At 46.3% G+C, this 13924-nt stretch overlaps 1 long non-coding RNA gene across 1 annotated transcript; it reads left to right on the forward strand.

Annotated features, from left to right (window-relative positions):
* Positions 1-757: 757 nt before the first annotated feature.
* On the forward strand, positions 758-13549 carry LOC308192191. Its single transcript, XR_013948613.1, has 2 exons — positions 758-2177; positions 12484-13549. It is a non-coding gene; the product is annotated as an uncharacterized lncRNA (long non-coding RNA).
* Positions 13550-13924: the final 375 nt, after the last annotated feature.

Consider the following 13924-nt stretch of genomic DNA (forward strand, 5'->3'; position numbering starts at 1 on the left):
GCATTTTACAGTCTTTAATCCCTCCCTGGTCTGGGACAACAAGCAGGTAGCTGGAGAATGAGGTAGAGAATTAATCTTGATTTTTATAAGCCCATAATTATTTTATTCTTTTTTATTGCTAATGTCTGATTATCTTATAAGAATCACAGTCATGCTGGGTTCATAGAGCCTTGCTTGGCAAAACTGAATCCTGAGCTCAGGGGAGCTGTGCAGTGAGCATCTGGCAGGCGTGGGAGGACGTGAGGAAGACCAGTGCTGGTGGGATCACTTAATCCCACCTCACAGCCAGCTTCTAGTGCCATTTCACGAGACGATGAGTGCATTTCACAACATATACACAATTGGCCCCATGTCTGGACACCTACGGTTGTATTCAGTCACCAGAAAATAGTCATAGCTGAAATGCCCTGGAGTATCCTGCCTGGCCTCCAGCTGCCTCTCCTGATGGGCATGGGTCTTCCATAGGTCCTGAGTCAGATCTGCCACCTTAATGGCATGACATGCCTTTCCTTAAGTGTTATCATGAGTTATCACCATAGGCAATAGCTGCCTGGGGAGGCTGTAGATCTGCCTCCCTGGAGGTGCAGCACTCAACTGATGAGGCCCTGGGCAGCTTGCTGTGGTGGTCGCCGCTCTGAGCAGGAGGCCTGGAGTAGGTGACCTCCAGAGGCCCCTCCAGCATGGGGCATTTTATGATTCAGTGACTCTAACAGAGAGAATGGAGCCTGCAGGGGACCTAAGGCTGTGGTTTGGTTGATCAAAAATACATGTGGGATGGCAGTCCACCCTGGGGTAGGCCGAGTGCTTCTCAGGGCCTCTCCTGACAGCACATGCTGCATCTCTGCTGACTGTCATGGGTCCCTAGGACCCCTGGGCACCTCACCCACCAGCTGCATTCAGAACAAATCCTCCAGCTCAGCCAGGTGCCTGGTGAGCAGCCAGCTGCTGTGTGGGGCCTTAGGAGGGCCGGAGGGGCTGCCCGTACTCCCACACATTTGTTACATAGGGGTGAGGGAGCTCCGCGAGGGGTTGGTCACTGTCTGCTGTGAAGTTCATGCCATCCCCAGACCTTTGGAGATGTGGTGGATGCACGAGATATGTACAAAATATGTACATGCAGAAGGCCGGGAGGACTGAGCATGCTTGTGTTTCGCACCTCCAGGGGTGTTTCCAGGCCCCTAGGCACACCAGATAGGAGGGCTGCTTACTCCCCACTGGCTGGCTCCCCGTTTTCTTTACACTTGGCAGTTTCCCAAGGAGTGGTGGCATGATTCAGCCATGAGCAATGGGTCATTGGCTCAGATGAAAAAACTCTTTTGCTCTCCCTGAAAATGTCGCCCACGCAGTTGTACAGCAGCTCAGAGCCACCCACATCCCTCCTGCCATGTCCAGGCAGCCTGGAGGGAGCCCATCCCCTCTCCTCTTCCTCCAGGCTCCTGTGTGGGGCTGCTCGCTCTGCTCAGCACTGCCCTTCCCCCTGCTGCTCGCATGCCTCCTCCCTGCCCTACCGAGTGAGAGAGCTCAAACAGGTCTTTCTTTAGGTGCTTGCGGAGGATACTGCACTCATATCCTTCCTCTGAGGCTCTGCCAGGTGAAGCACTTACCCCTATGAACCACTTGCAACCACTTTCCTATGTCCATTCCTCCAAATTGGGCTCAGCTGTCTGTGCAGCTGAACCGAATAGCCTAAACAAAGCCTAGGTCTGCCTTCATCTTGTTCACCTCTTACTAAGCTGCTAGTGTCAGGAGCTCATTCACCTCAGACTCTGGGGGGGCAAAGGGAGAAGCAGGCACATGTAGACTTGGACCTTAGGAGCCTGAGCTGCCCTGCAGGAATGTTTCCTTCTCCCTTAACTTTATAGGGAGTTTGGGCTGCTGAGTCCAGGTCTTTCCATTTAAATAGTCTGCACTAAACAAGACAGTTTTGACTGAAATGGGTTAGGGAGCCTGTCCAGGAGCAGTTCGTTTGTTCACCAGCAGGTCTGAGCAGGCCCTGACTGCTGCTGGGGACAGCCTCAGGCAGGGGCAGTGGCTGCTGTGGAGGACACCACCAGGAGGTGTGTACCCATGGCTTCATCCCTGGCAACACCAGCTTGCTGCTACCCTCCTCATGGACATCACCCTCTTCCCCCCAGTAGGCCATAAATCCTGATCCCAGAGTAGGATACCTAAAAAAGGTAAGAACTGGGACCTATCGTAAAAGTTTTCGTCATCCCTTGATTATATTCCAGCTCATCATTTAGAGGTAAAATCAGAGCATGTATAACTGATGTTCTGGGCAGACACTTTAGAGGTCTCTGGCATATCTGAGACCAAGAAAGTGACCTGGGTATGAGTTTGAGGGGGACAGAAGCAGGATTTCAGGGTTTCCTCAAAGCAGAGAGAATAATTCTCCTTTTATGTTTTACAACATGTACTACTCTGAACTGGAGGTGCAGGTGTTTAGGGGAATGAAAGAAGACTAATTGAAGCTCAGTTATATCCAGAATTTTCCCCCAGTTTGTCAAATTAGGCAGAAAGTTTTAATAAATGAAAGAAGCGGGTCTGACACATCCCTACTGCTACAGCCAGAGAATTGATAAAGAGCACAGACTGTGTGGTAACTTCTGTGGAAAACCTTCAAACGGCTGACAACTCACATCTGAGCTGATGAATGACTCAAAGAAGAGCTTAGCTTTCGATCTTACCGCTGTCACCCACGAGGAATCTGATTTCAGATGTGTGTCCTTTGTGATTAAGCAACCTGCAGCGTGCTCCAGCCCTGCGCCATTGGCAGAGCATGGGGCTGTAAGCACGCCTCCCTGCCGAGCTGTTCTGCCTTTTGAGGGAACCTGCCTGCCCGATGGGGTGGGATTTGGGCAAATCCACCTTTGACTTGCCTGCGTGCTGTGCTTCTGCCCAAGGGCCTGGACGGCACAGGCCTGGGGAGCCACGGATGAGAGAAATAGCTGCTGAGCACTGCCTTTACTCAGTCGGGTCATTATGGCTGGGAAAGGCTCCTGCAGCTTTGCTCCCTGTAGCGCAGGGGGATGCAGGCTGCCTGTTGGCTTCTCCTCTTCAGAGCATCTCTTTTTCCCCGAGTAGTGTTTGCCAAGGTGCTAGCTTGGTCTGAGAGTGCCTTCCCTGCAGAGCTCAGTGCTTGCTTTCCATTTGTGTATGGGACAGCTTGGTACTTCTTCTGTTGATGAAAGGGCACTGCAAAGGACCTGGGTATGTTTGACCTCCCTGTGCTTCTTGAAGTGGTTTCTGTGGGTAGACTGGCTGCTCCACTCCTCTGGAAAGGCAAGTGATCTCTTACGTCAGTGTGTTTGGGCTTCTGAGCACCCCTGTAGGCACACTTGAGACAAAACCCATTATTGACTATTTCTTGACTTTATTTTAGTAGAATCACAGAATGGTTTGGGTTGAAAGGGACCCCAAAGATCACACAGTTCCAACCCTCTGCCATGGGCAGGGACACCTCCCACCAGACCAGGTTGCTCAAAGCCTCATCCAACCTGGCCTTGAACGCTTGCAGGGATGGGGCATTCACAAATCCTCTGGGAAACCTATTCCAGCATCTGTCTCTTGTAGTACAGAACTTCTTCTAAATTTTGTAAATTTATATGGTCCTAACACACTGGGAGATCAAAAGCTACCATGACAGCTACTATGCTACTTGTACTATCTGGGGTTTTTGTTGTGAGAATTGTGGGGTGATAGAGGTGCACTTCTACCTGCAGATCCAGATGTGGTTTTTCAAGCATAATAAGCTACACAGCTGTAGCTTTTTCCTTCCCTTAGTTTTGCTGTTTTCTAGACTCTTGTACAAATTGTTTGTTCTAGGCCTGTTTAAGGGGAAGGTTCCAAACTAAACCAAGCTGCTTTTGCCTGGATGTTTTTCGAATGGCTGCTATTTCCACCCAGCCTGGTTTGTTTCTGGAGAGAACTTATAGTCAAATTTTGCACTGCTCTCCCTTGTGTCATTATGAAGCCAGCCAATTTTTTCAGATGACCACAAAGATGGTTAGAAGCAGGTTAAGTGTTTTAGTACTTCCAAAAGAAAGATCAGCAAAAGAAGTTCATAATGAAATACTAATTAGCACATGTTCTTTTGCTAATCAAGTACTTTCATTGCAAAGCCCTTAAAGCAAACAAGTTAAAAATGTTCCCTTAAGTGAAGAGGTCGACTGTAAGATTATTCAGCTGCTGTGTTTGCAAGCAAAACACGATCCTTACTTCTAAAAGTGGAAGGGAAAAAAATCCTGAGCAATTTCCCAGTCTGATTAAAAAATAAAAAGAAAAGAAAATCACAGCTTTTGAAATTGTGGAGGATTTTTCTGAGGAAGACTTCAAGGCAGTCTTAGAATAAATAACAGCTGTCTGCAACAAAGGGCGTGTGATGCACAGTGACAGGACTGGGTCACGAATTGCACTGAGTTGTGCCACGTAACTGCGTCTCAGTGGACTCAGCTACACTGGCAGTGGAAAATTGAGTGGGATGCGATTTGGTGTGCTTCAACTGCTCCAAGCCTGGTTCCACAGCTTTGTTATTCTTAGAGCTGGCTCCCCAGGCTGCCTGCACCTCCTCTGGTGGCCAAAAGTTTTGCCCTTGAATGAAGGGAGAATTATCTGCTGAAGGACAAAGCAAAGAGGGCAGGGCAGAGACAGAGGACAGAGTCCAGATGCTGCAAGTACCTGGTGCTGTAGGATGCCTTTGGCCTGTCGTTTTCCCAGAGGGGTTCTTCATCTGGGACCAGAGTGGCATGAGGGTTTAAGGGCACCATCATATGAGAAGAAAGGGGCCACTGTGTAGGAGTTTGGGGCTGTATGTGCAGTTTGGAGTATACTGTTTCTCCAGGTGCTAATGTGCTGAGCAGAGGTTTCATCCATTTGCTTGGACACTGAGGGCTTGGTGTGCCCTTGCCCGATGCCTTCTGAAGCTTTGCAGCAGAGATCTAAAATGGCCTTAAATGAGACACACCAGTGCCCCTCGCTGCCATGGGCACCAGAAGGAGCAGCACAGCACTGTAAAATTCCCTTCTTTTACGTAAGCTGAGCTACAATTTACAGGGTCCAGTTACCACAGATTGTGTTTACTGGGTGGGTTTATGCAGGGGGTGCTAAAAACAAGCCACAAAGGAGGTGGAAACACGAGGCCATGGCCATTTTCCTTCCTTCCCAGCTGGAGAGGGTCTCCTCCAGGGAGGTGTCATTGCCTCTTCCACCTCCTCGCTGTGGCCCACCCCATGTACCAGAGCACTACCACAGCATATATTAGCCAACGTCATGCTGATGTCATAACATCAGAGATTCTTCTCTCTTCGGGTCTTGTATTTGCAGATTCTCAGTGCGTTTCACAGTACATTTTGTGCCCATTGCCTTGCAGAGATGACTCATGTGGTGGAACGTCATGTTTCTCAGTGAGTGATGGCAGTAACCGAATAATCTTAATGTCTCTGAATGCCAATTTTTCTCAAACCTGTTTCTGCATTGTGTGTAGCTTCCAAGTAGATTGTAATCTGAGTATTTTTTTTCTTAATTCATGCTTGAAGTTCCTAAATCCAGACTCAGTGAAAAAGATGGAGTCTTGACGTGTTTTAAAAATTCAGCTGCAGTTACTGTTTTTGTTTTTCCTCTTTCCAGATTTCTTTCTGGAAGTTATAGCATTTTCAGATATGTTTGAGTGATGATTTATTTAGTAATAGTTCTTCCTCATATTTAAAATGTTACGTGTGACTTTCCGGATGCTATGTAAAACCCAATATGTTCTAAAATTGCTTTTCATGGGTAAGACGTCTTTCTTGTTTTCTTTTTTTTTTTTTTTTCCCCCCCTTCTGTGGGGACAATTCAATGCATTTCTTCATTCCAGGGTTTATATGGTGCTCAAGAAATTCACAAAGGAAGAAGATGTCCACACTTCATAAGATTTTATCATTTAATTCTGTACCAGTGAATACTACTCAAAAATAGGTGTCAAGCAGCAAGGGAGATGAATGCAAGTTAGAGTGCAGCATAAGGAGAATATCTTTCTCACAGTTGTACTTAACAGTTTTGAAACCTTCAGCCCATCACTTCACATCTCTGAACTAATGAGAAACTTCTAAATTGAATTTGTACAAAGCAAATCCACCAAGTTAGTGACTTTAATATATCTTGAGTGGCCTGTTGGGAGAGCAGCTGGAGAGGCAGATGGCAGTCTGAGGGGTATTGCACCATTTACCTTCAACATCCAACTGCCAGTGCCTGGGCAAGGCACAGGATTTTGCCTGTGTGTAATGTACAGCCCGTGGAAAGATACGCCTTTCTCTAGGGAGTGATGTGAAGTAGGGGCTGAGCTTCTGCCCTGCAATGTCCTGTATTTGCAACAGGGAGAATGCCAGAGGAAGATGCCCTGACCCTATAGCTAACCTATAGGCACCTCTTCTGCCTTTTGCCCCCTCACTTTGTTCTTTTTCTTGAGGAGCACTGCCTTGTTCAGGCTCTGCAGGTGGAAGGGACTCTGTATGTTCAGGCTTATGCTTATTTACTTTATTTCTATATCTTTTCTGAGCACGCTCTGAAGTTGTACCCTTTACTCCCATTCTCAACCCAAGTGAGACTTGTGTTTTACTAAAATGCACCGTTTTAGATGGGACATCACAAAACGGAGAATTTACAGTAATGTGCTCTCATGTTTCATTACTCAGCATGAAATTTATGTACCTGGTTTCTTATTTTAAGGCATTTGCTTTTATCTTCCCACCACTGGTACTTAAGTTTTTCTCTGCTTGTTACACTTTCCTCATCTTTCCTTCCTCTCTTTCGTGTTCCTTAATTTCTTCTAAAATTGTTCATCCAATTTTTTCCCTTTCTTGCTTTTTGTTGGGTAAGAGTAATCGCAGATCAGCATCAAACAGCTGTATGAGTTCCAGTAACTGTTTTTATCTCTGGAGATTTTAAACATTGTCAGAATATCCTGATAATATGCTGATTGAAATTCCCCTCTGAAGTCTCAATTTTACACATACTGTTGTTTCCCTTGTACCTCTTTGCAGACAGATCCTTAGTGATGTTTTTGTTTAACCTCTGGAGAAGACACAAAATGGAAAACAAGCAAGTAACAAGCATTTCCAAATCCCAATGCTATAAATCTGTTTTGTTTCCCTTCTGTTTGCAAAAATGGCAAATTATTTATTTTATTATCTGATATCACACCAATAACAAGAGGAGTTTGTTCCATGAAGCCCAATTATGAAAAATTGCCTGAGATAAAATGACTCACAATGGACCTGTTTTTCAAGGCCCTGTTGCAAAGAAATATTTACCTGCTTGAAACGAGAATTTACATTCGTGCTGGCAGCCAAAAACATCCAATCAGAAGAAAAAAGAAGGATAAAATGCCAGTCAGCTCCATTTTTTTGGACCATTTTGTTGATGCATGAAGCCTAGTTTGACCCTAAAAGTGGAAGTTTAGTTACTTTGGCCAGTGGAGGAGGTCAGGTCATTGGGATGGGTTAGAGGACCCCCTGAAGTCCTTTCCAAACTGCTTTCCTGAAGAACAGGCTTGTCCATGTTACTCAAATGTTTTCTGTCCAGATGTGAGAATGAAATGGCTCAGATGGACTTGTTTCTTCTGGGTTTTTGCGTTTTCATCGGTTAGTAGTAAATTAGCTTAAAAAGCTACTGTCGTTCCCCAGGTGTGCGTGTGAGCTGTTTGTGGAAGGGAAATGTCAGTAATGTATGTCAGCAATAAGCTTAGTGCCTGACTAATTTTATTCAGTCGCATCCATCTGCAAACGGCGGGATGTCATCTTGTGCGTCAGTACAAAATGGAAGTACGTGGAAGAAGCAGAGGTCAAACTTAGATGTAAGAGAAGATTGCATTTTTATTTTCCATATTATCACCAGAAATGGCTGACATCCTGATGTCTATTAGAAGTACACATCCCCAAATCCTTCAGACTTTGGGAATGGCTGGTGAAACGTGTGTGGGTTCATTAGCAGACTTCCATATCAGGCTGGAGATATTCTGAGCAGACGTATGTAGGCATATATACAGAGACAAGTATATGGAGGGAATGACTCAGTCAGTCTGCAGCCACTTCAAAATGCTCTGTGCCGTTCAGACCCGACTCCTATACCTCCTGCAAACCACAGGGTTGAATTTCCCCCATCCTCCTGGCTGCTCATGGGTGGATGCTCATGGCTGGGGAGGCTGGGCGTCCTGTGCAGAGGGGGAAGGTGGTTTGCAAGGGCACAATTTTTTTCTCTTTTGTCTTTTTTCTCTCCTTTTTGTCAGTTAGTGTGTTCTTAGGAGAAATAATTGCCTTACTGCTGGCTGAAGTGGTTAATGTTAGTGATTAATAGCAGAGGAACGTGACTGTGGCTTACCAGGATGGGCTTCCATGGTGTCCAACTGAGGGGTGGGCTCTGGCAGGGCCACCTTGGTGGGAATCATACATACATGTATGCATATTTATACGGAGCATATTTGTATGTAGCTGTGTGTGCACATGTTGCTGGAAGGTTATACTGAAAATGCCTTTGATGGTCATCTTTGAAGTCAGAAAATTGCCTTTTCTGTCTCCTTTGTATCTTCAAGACCAGCAGTAGATAAATCCCATCCTCCTGAAAAATTCATGTTCGCTCTGGGAATTTCTTTGGCCTCAGGGCAGCACATTTAGAAATGTACTTTTAAAAGAAGAGTGAGAAAGATTTGCCGAGCCATCGCTGAGGCTCCTGGCCTGAGGTGATCCTCTTCCCCCCGGCTTACCACTACAGCTTGGGCTTCCTGCTCTGCTCAGGCCAGTGTTTGCCCAGGCTTTGCTGGAGATAAAGCCTTGATGCCCGATGTAACCCAGCTGGGCTGGTTTGCCACGTGCTGTGGTGTGCCACGTGCCGTATGGTATCTCTTTGAGATCCAGCTGATCCGAGGGGAGGTGCTGGAGGCACCTCCATGGTCTTTGCTAGGTATGGTGTCAGCAATTCTCACTGTATGTGGTGGGACTTCTTTCTGGGGGTAAGAATGATGAGAAGAACAATTCCTGCTCTGAAAATTATAAATAGTGAGAATGACAGAAGCCCTGGCTAATGACAGCAAGAGCATGCATCTAATGTAGGAATGTCATTGCCTGAAGCAATTATAAATCACAGAATCGTCTAGGTTGGAAGAGACCTCCAAGATCACCCAGTCCAACCTCTGACCTAACACTAACCAGTCCTCCACTAAACCATATCACTAAGCTAAATCTGTGGGGAGAGAAACCAAAATAATGGTGCTTTAGCAGTGATGCAGTGCTTCCAGGGTGCCTCTGGGTCTGGAGGGGGCCTGCAGCCCTGAAGGATGTCCTGCTTGGAAGAATGGCTGCAGAGAGCTTTATTTTGGGGATTTCCAACAAGATGAAGGAGCAGAGGTGACCGAGGTGCTGGGGATTGCACTGCCGTGGGCAGGCTGATGTCCTCTCCCACACCGAGCCTGCATGAGCTCGTGACAAGGCTGCTACAGGCCACAAATGAAGATGATTTTCTGTATTTTGATTTATGAGGAGAACCTCTCTGACAAAAGTGACAGACTTCTGTTCTAAAGGTTTCCTCCAACCCAGGGTGCTGGAGTAACTGTCTGGAAACTTCAGCTACCAGGGGCTTTTTTTGGGCAAGTCTTACGTGTTACCTTACATCAGTCTGGTTTCAGAGGCGGTGAGACAGTTGCAGTTGGCCTTTTAATCCACGTATCTTTCCACCCGTCAGTCTCTTCTACCCAGTAAACATCAAGAAGGTTCAGTTCTGATGGAGAGACCTTAAAGACGACGTACTCGTGTGGGCATCGTGACACTTACTCTCTGGATAGGGACACGAATTCTTATCGGTGCACAGTGACAGGTTGCAGTGCGAGCTCAAATATATTTGTAGCTTGGAACCAGCTAGGCACTTGCTGTCCTTTCTTCTGCTGATAGGCAAAAGTGTGGCCGGAATATGCGGATGCTGCTGGAAGTGTGGTGGTGGCGGCTGGAGAGCCAGCAGGTAGGGCACTACTCTGTGGAAAGCTGGGACTTGTTAATTCTGCTGCTTGCTGAAGAGCTGGATGAATTTTACTCTCAAATCAAAAATAATTATTTGGAAAAAAAAAGATTTATGTATAATAACAAGAATATTCTACACTTGTGGCTAAGCTGTTTAGAGGTAATGTGCAAGGCTGTTTTTCTCTTGGAGGCCACAAACCATTATGTGCTCCATTAATTATCAGCCTACTCTTTTTCCTTCAGGGATATCATAAAAGACTTTCCAGTAGAGAGGTGGGCACTCCATTTTTGCTTTACTTGGGTGGCCAAAGAAAGGTCAGAAGCAATGTGGTGGATCAGGCAGCTTTTCTCGAGGGACAGCCCCATTTCCACCTAGATGTTTCGATGCTCTGGGCTGAAGGCAGGGAGAAGTTGTGCTGACTTGGTAGCGGGGCAGGGGCAGCTGTGGAACCTGCCTTTTTCCTGGTGGGGTCTGCAGGAAAGGGACGCCTGGCTGGTTCTGCACTTGGGATGGCTTTTGGATGCCTCCAAGCTGGCTGAGCAGCACCAGGCGGGTGCCATCCTGGTGGGGCAGAGCTGTGGTTTTCCAGTGCCAGCCCCATCCTACCTGCTGTCTCTGAAGGGTGGCGGGCCTGGCAGAGCTGCTGCGTGCGCTCTGGGCCATGACTCACACCATCAGTAACCCAGGCAGGGGGGAAAAAATAGTCACTTCTTTGTGCAGAAGTGCAGGGAGGGTCCTGAATGAACCTGTGAAATGTTCTTGTGATATTCCCAGGGTTTGTCAAGTAGGGCTGTCTTACAAAAAATGGTAAAATGCTCGCTGGATCTGATCAAGTTTTAATTGCAAGGGTTTTAAATAGCGTGCCTGGGACACTGCAGTCCCCCCTGGAAATATACACATAGAGTCAAAAGTGTTGCTTAATGGTTTATGAGACTCCTATTAAGAAATGCTCCAGATGGCACAGGGATCCTCCAGTTGCATGGTTCTGAACACTATTGGTGGGGAAAAAAACACTTTGAGACAAAACTGCTTGTATGAAAGTGAACCCTTTAACATTCACTCAGAATACTGCTCTTGCTCTCTCCCCCTGCTACTTTCTTGGTACACAAGGCACCTTCCAGCAGTGGTTTCAGATGAGAGGTCTAGCTTTTCATGGCATCGTGTCCCTCCATAAGGCTGTGCTGTCCTAATAATCACAACACTTGCCATAGGCCTGCCCATGTGTTTTTTTTTTTATTTTCTATTTTTGTCCAGGTGTTTGGGTGCTGTCATGAAACTCGTGCAAGGTGCAGCCAGCCAGCAGCTAACCTTGCAGCTTCGCATTTGGCTGCCGTTAAACCACCTTGGCACTGCTGTTTGAAGGGGTGAGCCCGTCCTCTCTTGGCCACGGGTGTCAGCGGTGTCTGTGCAGCTGCCAAGTGGGACAGGCTGCTGGACTGGCTCAAAACTAGCTTAAAAAATGAATCTCCTTGCAAGCTGACCTGACTGGCTGCGCGGAAATGACTGGCAGTGCTGGTACAAGGGAGGCAGCGAGCATACCCAGCTGGGAAAGGCAAGGACACTACAACCCCTTACAGCTATGCTGATGCCTTGTTGTGTCTTTTCTGCCTCTGACACCACACTCGATGTATTTATCACCAGCCTTTGTCATCTTGGTCCTGCCCTTCCACAGCTGCAGCATTAGCCAGTATCAGATTTGCTTGTGTCAGGGCGGGCTGGGGAAGGGTCGTGCTGAGACAGCCGCACTGTACGGGCACACCACCACTGCTGTCTTCTCTTTGCATCTGTACTCACTGCTTTTCTTGTCTTTCTTTTTTATCCATGCATCAGCTGCATTAAATACTTGTTATTCTTGTTATTCCTGGCTATGGTGTCTGGCCTTGTCAGGTCAGAAGGCTGTCGTTCCTCGTTTGGGTAAATGTAAGAATTAAAGCCAGATATAGAGAAAACAATTAGAGCCCTCTTGGGCTGGGGTCCCCCAAGTAAAAGAAACATGGGGTTAAACAATTACAAAAAGCTTCTTAACGCTGGTTGGGTTTGAAGAGGGGTTTGTCCAAGGCAGGGTTCCTTTGAAGAGCAGCGGGCTGATGTGCTGGGAGCCCCGCACAAAGCGCTATTGTCGTGCTCCCCGACGTTCCCATAAGCAGTCCTACACGTCTGCAGTGATGAGCGCGGTCTGATTCCTGTCTGGCTCATTTCCTCCTCTGTGTAAACTTTACTTTCCATGAATCCTCACGCGCTCCCAAAGTTTGTTTTCCGTGAGAATCCATGTGACCAGAACTGGATTATTTGCCTGTTTGAGAGAAGCAAACACAGCTGGAACAAATTCATTTTTTTTTAATCAGAATGAATATTTGTGAAAATATTTTTGGTTGTGTTCCCTCTGTTATGCCTTTTCTGACTGATACTTCCACGGAACTATAGAAAAATTCCATTTCATTCTTCTGATAAGGCCACTACATGTCTGAGCTTCTAATTGTGATAAAAAATCTTCTTTGACAGGCCTGCCAATTTAAAAGTCAACCTCAGTTTATTGAAATGAAAGAAAGGAATTGAACTTCAGCTCTCCCAGAGAATCATTCTTCTCATATCCCGAGCACACATTAGCTCTGGATCTCTGTGGAATACAATAGGAGAGAGGTTATTGAATTGAAGTTTCAAGCACAGAAGCACAGAAGCAGATCTCTGGCCAATTACGTTTTTGCTGGGGTTGAAATTGGACTAGTCAGAAAAAAAAAAGGCTATCAAACTGCAAACCAAAGCAATGCAGAATCAAACATCTTCTGAGATGAAATGCTTCTCTGTCTGGAAAGGTGAGGGAACTGATGCCTCATTTTTGTCTTTAATATCTGTCTGTTCTTCGTGCCTTGCTTCCTGACTTTGTCTCCTTTTTGTGCCGTAATCTCTGTTGTGCGGCTGCTTAAAATTCAGTGATAGCGCTGAGTGTTTGATATCACTGGGAGAACTTCAGAGTGCTTCTGCCTTGTAATTACTAGGCTTGTTGAGGGGGTGCTGGACAGCATATATAGATGCTCAATACACGTGCTGCTTCTGGATCTCGTGAGGTCAGCCCCGGACAGCTGCCAGCACAGGACAGAGGAGGACAGGCAGCACGCCAAACGTCCCATTCACTGCAGCGAGGCCAAAATTCATTCCTGAGTTGGTGATGACTCTGTCACACTCCCATTCCTGTTGGGATGTATGCTCTGTTCTTTATACGAGACGTCGAGCCATGATTTTCTTCAAATATTTAACTCGGTGACGAGTTTTACTACGTTTGCTTCCCTTCGCGTCGTACCTTCCCCCAGGCATCCTGTGCACCTCTCCACCAGACACACATGTGCCATCTGGGAAGCAGCCCGTAGGTGGTCGTGGAACCCACACGTATAGCTATCAGCTTCAAGATGCCAATGCCTGCATTAATCATCAGACCGACTCCCTTGTGTTGCATTTGGGAAGAAAGTCTGAATTGCTTAATTTGTCTAATTATTTACAGTCCTATTTATATCAAGTTTTCTTACACAAATTGTTTCTTCTGATGCAAAGTAAATGACTCAGTTTCTACAGACCTTTGAGTATGGTGCCATCTGCGTTTCTGTTATCTCAGGAAATTTTCATTTTGCTATTCCATTCACACACCACCACAAATGTGAATTATGTGATGCAAAAAGCCACCATTGGGTCACAAGTACCAAGATACAGGCAACCTCAATATGCTGAGATAAAATGTTCTAGGGGAAAAAAAAAAGACTCAATGACTTGCAGAAATGTCTGTAGCTTCAGAGAGAGTGTTTCTGCTCTTTGTATCAGACAATGGAGAATTCAGAGCAAGTTGTCTGGAAGTAGTGTTTGTTCATTCAAATGAGAAATGAGACTGTCGCTCTAGTTTATACATTGATTGAAAAAAGTAATTTCAAGGTTCTCAGAACATTAACTGATTTTG

The sequence above is a fragment of the Anser brachyrhynchus genome (assembly GCF_964034855.1).
Source record: "Anser brachyrhynchus genome assembly, chromosome: 3".
In the NCBI taxonomy this organism is placed as follows: domain Eukaryota; kingdom Metazoa; phylum Chordata; class Aves; order Anseriformes; family Anatidae; genus Anser; species Anser brachyrhynchus.